The sequence below is a fragment of the Protopterus annectens genome, chromosome 7.part0 (assembly GCF_019279795.1).
Source record: "Protopterus annectens isolate FY-2018-M chromosome 7.part0, PAN1.0, whole genome shotgun sequence".
Taxonomy (NCBI): Eukaryota; Metazoa; Chordata; order Ceratodontiformes; family Protopteridae; genus Protopterus; species Protopterus annectens.
The window spans coordinates 1,350,996,647-1,351,008,951 of record NC_056739.1 but is presented as its reverse complement, the minus strand read 5'-3'; the positions used below and the strand labels follow the sequence as shown (position 1 = coordinate 1,351,008,951).

The 12,305-nt window shown below is 41.2% G+C and overlaps 1 protein-coding gene across 2 annotated transcripts in view; it reads left to right on the top strand.

Moving 5' to 3' along the window:
- The window catches only part of SUCLG2 (succinate-CoA ligase GDP-forming subunit beta), a 1,759,444-nt gene that overhangs the window by 372,560 nt on the left and 1,374,579 nt on the right, over positions 1–12,305 (top strand). The gene's annotated exons all lie outside the window — the stretch shown is intronic.

Here is a 12,305-nt window from a genome sequence, read left to right as displayed (position 1 = left end):
TGTGTGATTTCGCGGAACTCTTCAGGGCTTCCTTTCTGAATGCTCCTGTTGAAGCCTCTTCATTATTTGGACCCAAGGTAAAAGACACACTGGCTAGATGTGAACAGGATGGTAAGACCCTTTCTGCCATGGGTGTCCATTACTCTTCCCCTCAACGGGCTTTCTCCAGAAACCAGAAGAGTGGGAAGATGTGGCACAAAAAGTCTCAAGGTTCTTTCCGTGACACACGAGCCAAGTTTTCCCCTAGAGGCAGAGGGGGAAACTCATATGGAAGACACCCCTTTCAGGGCAGAGGAGGTCCGCATAACCAGGGCTTCAGAGATTCTTTCTCTGGCCAGTCCTACCAGCGCTCCTAAAGAGCGGCCCAACTGCTTTCCTCTGGAAGCAGTTGGGGATGGTTTCTCTTTGTTCCCTTCTGCTTGGCTAGCCATTACCACCGATTCTTGGGTATGAGAGATAATAACCAGAGGTTATCATATTCCCTTCGATCTTTGTACCACCCCCCCCAAGAAACTTACCCGACGTTCCACCCAGTCAAAGGGAAGAAGCAGCATTAGAGATTTCAAAGATGCTAAGAAAAAGACTCATCCAAATAGTCCCACCAGACCAGATAGGATCCGGATTCTACTCAAGATTATGTTTGGTGCCAAAAAAGACCAGGGACTGGAGGCCGATTTTGGATCTCAGTGTGTTAAATTCGTAAAGGTACAGAAATTCCAGATGGTCACAATGCAGTCTATCCTCCCACTCTTGGAGGCAGATGATTGGATGTGCTCTATAGATCTTCATGATGTGTACTACCATGTAAAGGTGATCTTCAAGACACATACTACCACATAAAGGTGGACAGACTGTCAAGAAGATTCCTTCACTTCCGTGCAGGAGCCAGGCATTACCAGTTCCCAGAACTGCCCTTCGAACTCTCTACAACTCCCAGAGTGTTCATGAAGTACATGGCAGTTGGCACAGCTCACCTGCAACTGCAAGGATTCCAGGTGTTTCCATACCTAGACGACTGGCTCATCACCACCCCCACCAGACATCTATTGGAAGAAACCTTGGCATACTCCCTTCACACCGCAGAAAGGCTAGGTGTAACTATAAACTGGCAAAAATCCAGCCTCCCCCCATCCCAATCCATAGAATCCATTGAGGTCCTGTTGGATACAAAGAACTGCAGGGCATCGATTCCAGAGCACAGAATTCTAAGGATAAAACAACTCATGCCCATCCTCTCAAGGAGACTGTTAACATGGTTACTACTTGCCAAGTGGTACCCTTTTCACTTTCCTCTATCATCGCAGATTCAGGTGACTCAGAGATGCAAACAAGACTTGATTTGGTGGATGTCACAGAACCCGTCACAATGGTCTCGCCCCTTCACACCCCAACAGCCCAAAGCCACAGTGACCACAGACGCCTCCCTGATGGGGTGGGGGGGCTTTTTCAGGGGAAGACGGTCCAAGGCATGTGGTCGGAACTAGAGGCCCATCTGCATATAAATGTCCTAGAACTGAGGGCGGTGCTTCTAGCGTTACAAGCATTCCATCCCCTCCTCCCATCAGGGACTATTGCAATACAATCGGACAACATGGCTGTAGTATGGTACATCAACAAACAAGGCAGAACCAAATCCTACCCACTTTGTCAGGAGGCCATGAGAATATGGCAGTGGACGATGGCTACCGACCACTTTCTGATAGCAATGCACATTCCTGGGAGTTCCAATGTGATAGCAGACAGATTGAGCAGGTGCATTCTGCATCCACACGAGTGGTCTCTGAATCCTCTTATAGTGGTGGAGATTTTCAACCACTGGGGTCTCCCTTGCTGTGACCTCTTTGCATCCCCAACCAACTACAAATGCAGCAATTACTTCACCCTGATTCCCCTCGGGGACAGTCACCCAGGGACGCGCTAGTCCATGATTGGCCCTCGGGTCTGCTTTATGCCTTTCCCCCCTCTTCCTCTCATTCCCAGTTCCTGAAGAAAGCCCGCCAGTTGAAGAGCAAGATAATCCTCATAGCTCCATATTGGCCTCGTCAAATTTGGTTCCCCTTCCTATGGCCTCACCTGCTAGATCAACCATGGATTCTCGATCCAAGTCAAGACTTGATCTCCCATCCACAGAACCTGATTCACCCCAACTTGAACAGCCTGAAGCTCACAGCTTGGCTCCTCCACTTCCGGTGATTGCCAGGCAGACTGATCTTTCTTCCACAGTATGTGACATTCTTATTGCATCTCATAAGTCTTCCACCAGAACTACTTATCTCAGCAAGTGGAAAAGGTTTATCATTTGGCTGAAGGAAAAATGGATAGACCCTTTTTCAGCACCAGTGCTGGTAGTAATGGAATACCTGTCAAGTTTATTCCAATCTGGCCTATCTACTTCTACCATTCGAGTTCATTTGGCTGCAATATCTAATTTTCACAATGGTGTCCATAACTCTTCCCTTATGTCACACAAATTATGCAAGACTTTTCTAAAAGGCGTAAATCATTTGAAACCTCCTTTTAGAGAACCTATCCAGCCAAGGGACCTGTCATTAGTCCTGCAAGCTTTGACGCCATCTCCTTTTGAACCACCTTCTTCATGCGACCTCAAGTTTCTTTCATGGATAACTTTGGTCTTGGTCACCATTACTTCTGCCAGAAGTGTCTCTGAACTTCAAGCTCTGTGCATCAACGGCCTTACTTGATCTTTCATAAAGATAGTGTGTCATTGAGAACTAATCCTTCCTTTCTGCCAGAAGGGATCTCTGAAATGTCCATTAACCAAACCATTGAATTGCCAGTTTTCTTTCCCAATTATTCTAACAGAGGAGAGTATTGTCTACATACCCTAGACATTCACAGACAAATTATTTTCTGTCTGGACAGAACTAAGACTTCTCGCAAATCAGCTGTTCTTGGCCTAGTCTGGGCCTAGATTTGGATGTTCTGTTTCTAAGGTCACATTGGCTAAATGGTTAAAAGACTGTAACATTTATTCATAAAACTCACGATATCCCTCTGACTACAGCCGTAAAGGCTCATTCCACTAGATCGGTAACAACTTCTGCTGCCTTCCATGCTAGAGCTTCTTTACATGACATTTGTGCAGCTGCAACTTTGGCTAGACCTCATATCTTCAACAACCATTACAAATTGGATTTGGCCTCCAGAGGAAGAGCATCCTTTGGTTCAATGGTGCTCAGGTATGTCCTTCCATGAGAGCCTCCTAGGAATAAAGGTAGCTGGGGACTCTGTCCCAGGCATAAGGAATTAACGAGGATTAACAATATCAGATAAAGAAGTTATGTCTTACCATAACGTTCCATCTGTGTTCTTGATCCTCGTTCAGTCATTACGACCCTCCCTCCTTCCCCCTCCTGAGGCTTATAGTGGATCTCATTATCCGGTTCCGTTAGGTCCTTTGACCAGAGGTAGCCTCTACTTTCTTTGACTTACTAACTCAATCTGAGGTAACAAGGAGAGGCGAATTGTGGTTAAGTGTTTAGCTCGAGACTTTGTGGCTGTCGCGAGCTTGGAAGATGGCCGGCTTGGTTCTGAGGTCAGAACCGGTAACCCAGGCATAATGACTGAACGAGGATCAACAATACAGATGTTACATTATGGTAAGACATAACTTCTTTTTTCTTGTTGTCTAATCTCACCTTGAAAACACTGAAATGGAAGAACAACACTGAAAATCCAGCTTAAATTTGAAAGGTTACTCAAGTCAGTAGTGTCATTCCAGCTACATGGAATATCATCAGTAGTTCTTTCTATATTATTGCATGCACACACAACAATGACAAGATGATATCTTGTTCCTTTTGTTAATAAGCATTTGATACTATCTTTGACATGTGGCTACCATGTAAAGATGAAACAGTGACCCGTTCTCTGTTTATTGTCAGACTAGGGTTTCCAGTGAGTCTCCAATTATTAACGCACTGTTGTGAACATTGGTGTTATAATTAGTTATATTATCATTAGCATCAGACAGAAAATTCATTGTTTACCATTAGTGTAAATTGATTTCCACCTTAGCTCTGCAATGACACTTTGTAAGAGACCAAGTACAAGAATCATCAGTTGAACATTCTTCTATCTCATTTCAAAAACATTTATTTGTGTGCACAACAGCATTTTTGATAAATACATCACCTGAATCACCTCTGCCCTGATTTATCATCAAGTTAGCCACAGGAAAAGATTTATCTTTGTGTAACATAACATTATTCAATACGTTCTCTTCCATTTGAGTATCTCTTTCATTCTCAAAATTTGTCAGAATAATTCATAATTTACCAAACCTACTATGTTCACCCAAGTCCCATTTTGCTTTATTAGCAAACCCTAACCAGTGGTAGAATGTTGTCATGTGCTTTAATTGACTTACAGCTCTAAATTTCATTACCATTTACCACCACTACTGCCTCTCTACCTAAACTTTCTCTTCCCTGTCTGACTGATTTCTTCTCAGCTATCTATTATACTTTCAATTTTAAATGTTCTACTACTTTCTCCATTCATTAACTGCTCACCTTACTTAAAGACTTATTACCTATCTGTTTAGATGTTGAATTTCTAAGTGCTTATTGACAAAATTGTCTTTAGGTAATTGTTTAGTTTAACCTAACCTGCAAAGGGCTAACTACCATATGTCTAATTGTTTAACTTACTAGAGGTCTTCTGTTCTATTCTTCTGTAAATGCTAAATGTTTCTATTGAAATATTTGTCTTTTATTTTGTAACATGTAATTTGCAATATCTTGTAGCTTTTCTCCCCGGGCCTCCACTGAAAACGGGCTCTTTATGGCCCACTGGACTTCACCGGTCATCAAACTTAAATAAATAAATAAAGCAGTCTAAACTAGTGAATTCATTAATTTTTAATCTTTGGGAAAGGGCAGATTTGAATGCGATCAGATGCACCTGGTTTACCATAACATCTATTATAATACTCAAACAGTTCCATACATAAAAGCAATCTTTGCATTTAACTAAATATTCCCTTGTGAAGAAATCATTTAAACAAAATTCATCCATAATTGCCATTACCAAAACAGATGGAGTGTCACTTATTAAATACTTTATCCCACACAGCCCAACATGCCTAACACGCCTAACATGCAGAGAAGCAAAAATGTGTCTCTGCATCTTCTCGTTGACATATGAGACATATTCATTCATAGGGTAGACTATTTATAGTAAAACACATTCAAAAGCATGTGAACACACCCCGTGACTGCATCTTCAATACTTGCTGCTTGCCAAGTAGTTGAAGAGCAGTCCCTACTTCTCTTATGTCCTTAAATGGACATTCAAGAGAAGAGGTAATAAAACAGCAGTCCGGGAAACAAACGCAATGCTAACAATGCCCTTTTAGTAAGCACTCACGTCAGCTCATAGGATGGACTGTTTATAGTAACACACACAAAAGCAAAGTGAACATACCCCCTTACTTAACTGCAGCTTCAATACTTGCTGCTTACCATGTAGTTGTTTCAAGAACAGTCCCCAGTTATCTCTTGTGTCCTTAAAAGGACATTGAAGAGAAAGGATAATAAAACAGCAGTCCAGGAAGCAAATGCATCTCTGACAATACCCTTTTTAGCAAGCACTGATGCATCTTTTAATAAACCTATTTTCTGAGGATGTACAGCAGGTACTAATGGAGGGAAGAAAGCTTGCTGCTAGAAAATCATACATTAGAAAAGGGAAAAATGTTTTCTTGTTGCTGCTAGCAACATAACCAGCTCCAATTCAAGGCTAGTTGTTCTCTGATTTTACAATATTTGCATGAGTTACTATCCTGTGGACTTTCTTATTCCTCAGTCAAGCCAGATTTGTTGTTCATTTCAGCATGTCTACACATGGATCCTCCCATTTCAACGCAGTCTCATGTCAGAATGTTTTTGAAAGGGGTTTAGGGGGTTTTGCACAAGAAGCCTCCAGGTAAACCATTTGCTTCTCCTTGTGATCTTAATTTTGTGTTGGAGAAGCTAACACTTTTTTCCATTTGAACCAGTTAATCTGGCTGACTTGTGGTTCTTAACATGGAAAGCAGTTTTACCGATTGCTGTGACCTCTGCAAGAAAAGTATCTGAGTTGCAAGCTCTTATGGTGAGTCAGCTGTCTTATTTTCCAAAGGGGAAGGGTTTGTTTGAAAACTAATCCTCCTTTTATGCCTAAAATGGTATCCAAATTTACTTTATCTTCCTGTTTTCTTTCCTGATCCTAAAAATAAGGGAAAAGGATCCTCCATATCTTGGATGTCCACAGACAACTCTGGTAGTATCTTGACAGAACAAAATCTTTTCAGATCTTTACATCATTTGTTCATTTCTTGTGAAGGCAAGAAGGGACAACTTGTGTCAAAATGGGCCATTTCCAAATGGTTATCTAAGGCTATTTTTTTGCTTATACTCGCCATGACAGAACTATTGCAGGCAGGGTCAAGGCCCACTCTGCCAAGGCCTTGGCTTCATCTATGGCTTTTTGGAAAGGGTTGGATTCTATAAGTGTACTGGAAGCTGCTGAATGGTCTTCTGTGCATATTTTGCAAAACAGTATACGCTTGATCCCTTCTCTAGATCCAGCTCAGGCTTTGCTAGGACCATTGTCAAGGGGATCTTGAACTCAGGTGTAGTAAGCTTCAGTTTTAAGGACCAGAGGACAAAGCTGAGACTGACCTACTCCAGCGATGTGAGATACGTCTGTGACATCATAAGAAGAAATTGGACTATTCTGACCACAGATGACGGCATTAAGAGAACTATTGGTGAACACCCATCCTTTGGTTTCAGGAATAACCAGAATTTAAAGAAACAGTTATGCTATGTCCTAAGACTTATCCCATTTATAGATCCAAGAAAATTGGGACAGTTCCATGTCATTCATGCAAGGCAGTAAATACATCTTTAAAGGAAATACCTTTGTGCTCCCTGTGTCAAAGAAAGTGTACATGCCACACTTATATGCTGATTGGAGAACTAAAAATGTAATCTGTATTGCAATCTGTGACAACTGTCAATTTTTATGTTGTAAGACGAACAGACTGTTTAAGGAGCGTATCCTGAGACACAAGAGTGATGGTTGGCTTAGTGATGATAAAAATGCTCTTGCCAGGCATTTAAAATCCTTTAATGATCATAAGTTTTACTTTATGGTAATACAGGTCGTGGAGGAAAATTTAAGAGGAGGTGATATTGTTAACATCACAGAGACTGCTGAGATGAAATGGATTGCGGCTATACAAGTGGATAAAGACCCTGGATTAAATGGGAAGCTTCCACTTAAACCTGCCTTAAAGGGGTGTAGGCTCCCACTCGGATTTCTGATTTGTTCACAGTCTTTTAAATGTTTTAAGCTGTTGTGTGTTTTTATACTTGGATCTAAAAACGTGTTTATTGCAAAAGCGTTTATCAGTTTTGTTTTATCTATTAAAGTTAAGTATTATATGCCTGTAACTGTCGTTCAGTATAGACGTTTAGCTGTTGCTGGTACTTTTTTCTTGATAGGTGTGGTAAGCTCGGGTAATCTACTCATATAGCTAAAGCTATTGTACCTGTGATCAATATGATGAACACAGTACAATTGCGTAAGTAAATATGCCATAACAGTAGATGTTTGAATGATCACTGCTGCTTCCTCCACCCCCCTTGTTTTTTAGTGTGTTTTTTAAGCCCGGGGTGTGGGCATGAATTTTTTTGTTGTTCCTGGCATTGTCTCTTCAGTGCTCAGCCTTTTTCTCTCTGTTGGCAGGAAAGTCTTGAAAGGTTTGGTATACAAACTGGCCTTTTAGTCAGCTCAGGTCAAGCTGCCTGACAGTTTGGGAACATAAAAGGGGTCCTGAAACTTTGGAAGCTGGACTCTCATATCCTTGGCAGTATATAACCCATATAGCTAAGACTACTGCAACAGTGATCATTCGAACATCTATTGTTATGGTACGTTTACTTACACAAATATACTTTCTTAAACATTTTGGAACCATTAGTTGATGTAGTATTCCTTCTTTGTCTTTGTTCACCCTGTACAAATTATTCCTGAACTCAAATATGGTTATATGTTTCAACTTCTACGCTGGGTGTATTTTCTCTGTGCCTGCTTAATGTATTGCTCACACACTGTGCTTTCTTAAAATTTTCATCATTTAACTGCACGCAGATCTGCCAACTAACTAACACTTTCATCAGTACTTTGGTTTAAAGTGAGAGGGTATAGCCTCTTCAGATTTGAATACACAGATATATTTTCTTTATTTCATTTTTCTTCATCTGTAAAAGTCAATTCATGCCAGTTTTGTCTTTTGCTTTTAGCTTTTGCCTTATCATTTTTCTTTTACCTGAGTATCTTCTGTTTCAAGTATCTGCTGCTGAAGAGACCTGTTTCTAACTGACCCCCTGTTTTCAGGTTACAGAGGAGAAACCAAGGACCTTGTGCTGGTTCTTTTTCTTACTGAATTTATTAGTAATGGTCTCCCCTTCCGCTCCCTGCCTGTCTGTACAGAACATCCTTTATTACAGTCTTTTTACAAAGTTCCTTGTCTTACATCAAGGGTTCTTTTTGTGGTTTCTGCAATGACTTCTTTCATTAACTTGAAATGGCCTGGTCTGCAAGGCCATGGAATGTATCATCATGGAACTTATAAACAATGACATTGGTAATCTCCAAACTCTGGACTCCACCCAGTTCGGGTTTGTAAAAGGCAGATCATGTCTTCTAAACCTGATAGACTTCTTTGAAGCAGTCACCAAAGCCGTAGATGAGGGTAAGGTGGTTCACACAGCCTATCTAGATCTTGCCAAGGCTTTCAACACCATCCCCCACTCTGGAATTATAGATAAACTCACTAAACTAGGTATAACTCCCTATGTCACAAGATGGGTTGCCAACTGGCTCACTGACAGAACCCACACTGTGAAAGTAGCAGACTCCAAATCCGACTTCAGATTAGTGACAAATGGAGTACCACAGGGTTCAGTCCTGGGTCCTCCCCTGTTTGGTATCTACTTCTCTGAAGTACAGGCTAACACAGAAGGTCTTTGGCTAATGAAGTTCGCAGATGACTGCAAACTAGGAGCCATAATCAAAACTCCTAATGATGTGGACATCGTACAAAAGGGCCTCACTGAGACAGATGCCTGGTTTCAAAGCCTTGGGCTCAAGCTTAATGCCAAAAAGTGCATTGTCATCCCCTTTGGTAAAAAATCTGTACCCATGAACTACAACATAGGCGGACCGAAAGTGTGATAAGAGACCTTGGGACACAGGTTCCCACATTTACTAGGAATATATTCTGACCACAATTTCCACACTGCCTTCAGCTGGAGTGGGTTGAGAGATCTTGACATGTTATGATAATCACATTGCCACAGTAGTCAGGAAATCCTTCTACGTGGCACACCTCATCACAAAAGGTTTCTCATCCAGAAAAAAAGAGGTCATTGTTCCTCTCTACTCATCACTCATTAGACCTATTATAGAGTACAACGCCCCTTTTGGTATGTACCTCACATGACTTCTACAACAACTGGGAAGGCCACAGAAATACCTCAGAAAGAGGATTACCGGCCTCAAACAGATGCCCAACGCAGACCGTCTCAAAAAACTCCAGCTTTACTCCATCGCATATCGCCTACTCAGAGGTGATCTCTGCCTAACATACAAAGCTATGTCAAACCCAGAGCTGTTGGACATGCTCCACTTAAAGTCGTCCCAATTCCTCCAAGCTACATGTTCTAGGGACTTAAACCATGTTACCACAATAAACAAAACATGCCGGAGGGATAGATTCCTGTCCCAGAGACTTCCCATACTCTGGAGTAAACTACCTATCTATGTCAAACAAAGCTCCTCATGGGTACTCTTCAAGAAAAATCTTGATGATTGGATGGGAAATAGGAAATTCACCCCGGGGATCACTTCTGTGGCTCTGCTCGACAGTGGCACAGGAAAATTATTTTCTTGGGTGGCAAAAGCCAGGGTACCTTTCTGGCTTGGCTTGTATAGGCCCTAGTGCCGATAGCCTAGTACCTACCTATGAACTTAACAACTGGGGTTTTCCCCAGATAACACACAGCCAAATTTTGGTTTCTTTTGAAGTTGCTACATCTATTTCTTTTCCTTTGTAGGTGAATGTTTAACAGAGTGTTTAGCTGTTGTTGCCCTTCCCCACATTTACTAGGAATATATTCTGACCACAATTTCCACACTGCCTTCAGCTGGAGTGGGTTGAGGGATCTTGACATGTTATGATGCCATGCATTAAATTAGTTATCAATATTGTACTTTGCCTAACACCTTGCAAATCTCTACACGAGTTATAGAATACTCTTTCCAATTTCCGTGGCCACATATTTCCACCTGTTTTTTGCCATGCATCTCATATTTGCAGACTTAAGGTTGTGACCATGCTTTCAGAATCTAGTAACCCCTTCAGATCCTTCTAATCTACCACTACTGGATATTTGGCTAACTTAGTAATGACACATAGCAGTATGTTGATTTAACTGTTCTAGCAGTTTTTTATTATGTTTCCATGGTACATTTTTTACGGTCAGTATGATGGTTAGAAGTTTCGTACCTTAGAGAGACAGTATCTACATTTTAATAAGTGGCACATTAAAGGATCGTGTTTTTTTTTTTTTTTTTTTTTTTTTTTTTTTTAAGTATAACACTCCCATCACCGCTTAAACATTATGTCCCATCTTCCCACATTTAAAACTTGCTGACATTTTTTCTGTGCTCATTCTTAGTTTTTGGTCTAGGTTGCTTAGCTATAAAGAGTGCTTCACATGCTAGTAACCTTTAAATTAGCATAACCACTTTACCAGTAAGTTCTTAGGTAGGTACTGTGCATGCAGACCAGGAGAACATTTAGAAGCCTAGCCTAAATTCTCAATTGCCCCAGGGTACTGCCTGGTAAGTAAATTGCAAAGTCACACTGTAAGCAAATGGTGTCTGAGGGAATCAAATCCTGCAATACAGGAAATAGTTTAACAGCTCATAGCCTTAATTCCCTGTGCTAACTGCCAGGCATATAATGCACAAGGTCATGAAATAACCACCCCGTAGTACCTGTGATGTGCCAATATCCAAACCCTAAGGTACTTGAACCCACAACCTTCATCACATGTTAACATCATAAGCACTGCATTTACATGCTGTTGTATCAGCAGTCCAGTACTGTTGGGGTCACTTTGAAAAGCCCATTTACGTAAATTACTTGTGAGTGCCCCATGAGTTATTTAACTGTTAAAATATCTATCTTTACTTTCGACGAATCATTTTGCCGCAGAAAAGATGGCAGTTGCCCATTAACTGCTGTGGAAGCAGTTATGGAGCTGGTGGTAAGTTAATTGAAGACGTGGTGGTGAGGTATGTCTACTGAAGTATCTATAGGGGCATGAATGAAGTCAGGTAAGTGAATGTGTGTGTGTGTGTCTGTGTGTGTGTGTCTGTGTGTGTGTGTCTGTGTGTGTGTGTGTCTGCGTGTGTGTGTCTGCGTGTGAGTGTGTGAGTGTGTGTCTGTGTGTGTGTGTCTGTGTCTGCTTGGGGAATCACACTGGGCGGTTCAGGTAGAGAATTGAGAATCTGTGTGTGTGTGTGTGTGTCTTTGTGTCTCTGCTTGTCCGTCAATGTGTGGGATTGACTATGCGGTGCCTTGTGTGTAGGTTGGTTGGTGAGTGATGTGTGTTATCTGTATGGGGGTGCCTTTGCCAGTGAGATATGTGGGCTTTTAGGGAAAGTATTACCATCCATCATATATGAAAGCAGTAGCATTGGTTAGAGATCGATTCAGAGGTATGCTAATGAGCCAGTAATGAAGATGTACTTATTGCAGCCATAGCTGCCTCATAACTTTTTCTCTCTATTGCCTAAACTGACCTACCTGTGGTCTCCCATTTACATGCACAGTGGTGAACTTTCTAAATCCTAGAGATTATCAGACTAGGCTTTTTACAATTGAAAGTTATAAAAAAATTCTGTGAAAAAGTACCAGTCAGTTTTGAAATGTTGGATAGGTAGGGAATCCTTAGAAATTAGGACCATTTCGGAGATAGATGTTGCAGATTGGAAATAGACTAACTTACTGTGAATTACTAACAAGTGTCACAAGTATGAGACAGCAACATATTTGGTAAAATAAAGAAGTACATGTAGTTGCTCGTCATATTTCTGCATTTTTACAGATTTATTATAGCTTTCGGGCAGCCAAACCTCTGATAAATTAAACCTATGATGTGTGTAAGAACTTTATTCTGAATGATTAATTTTCTAAGAAAATGCTCCATGTTACATAATGT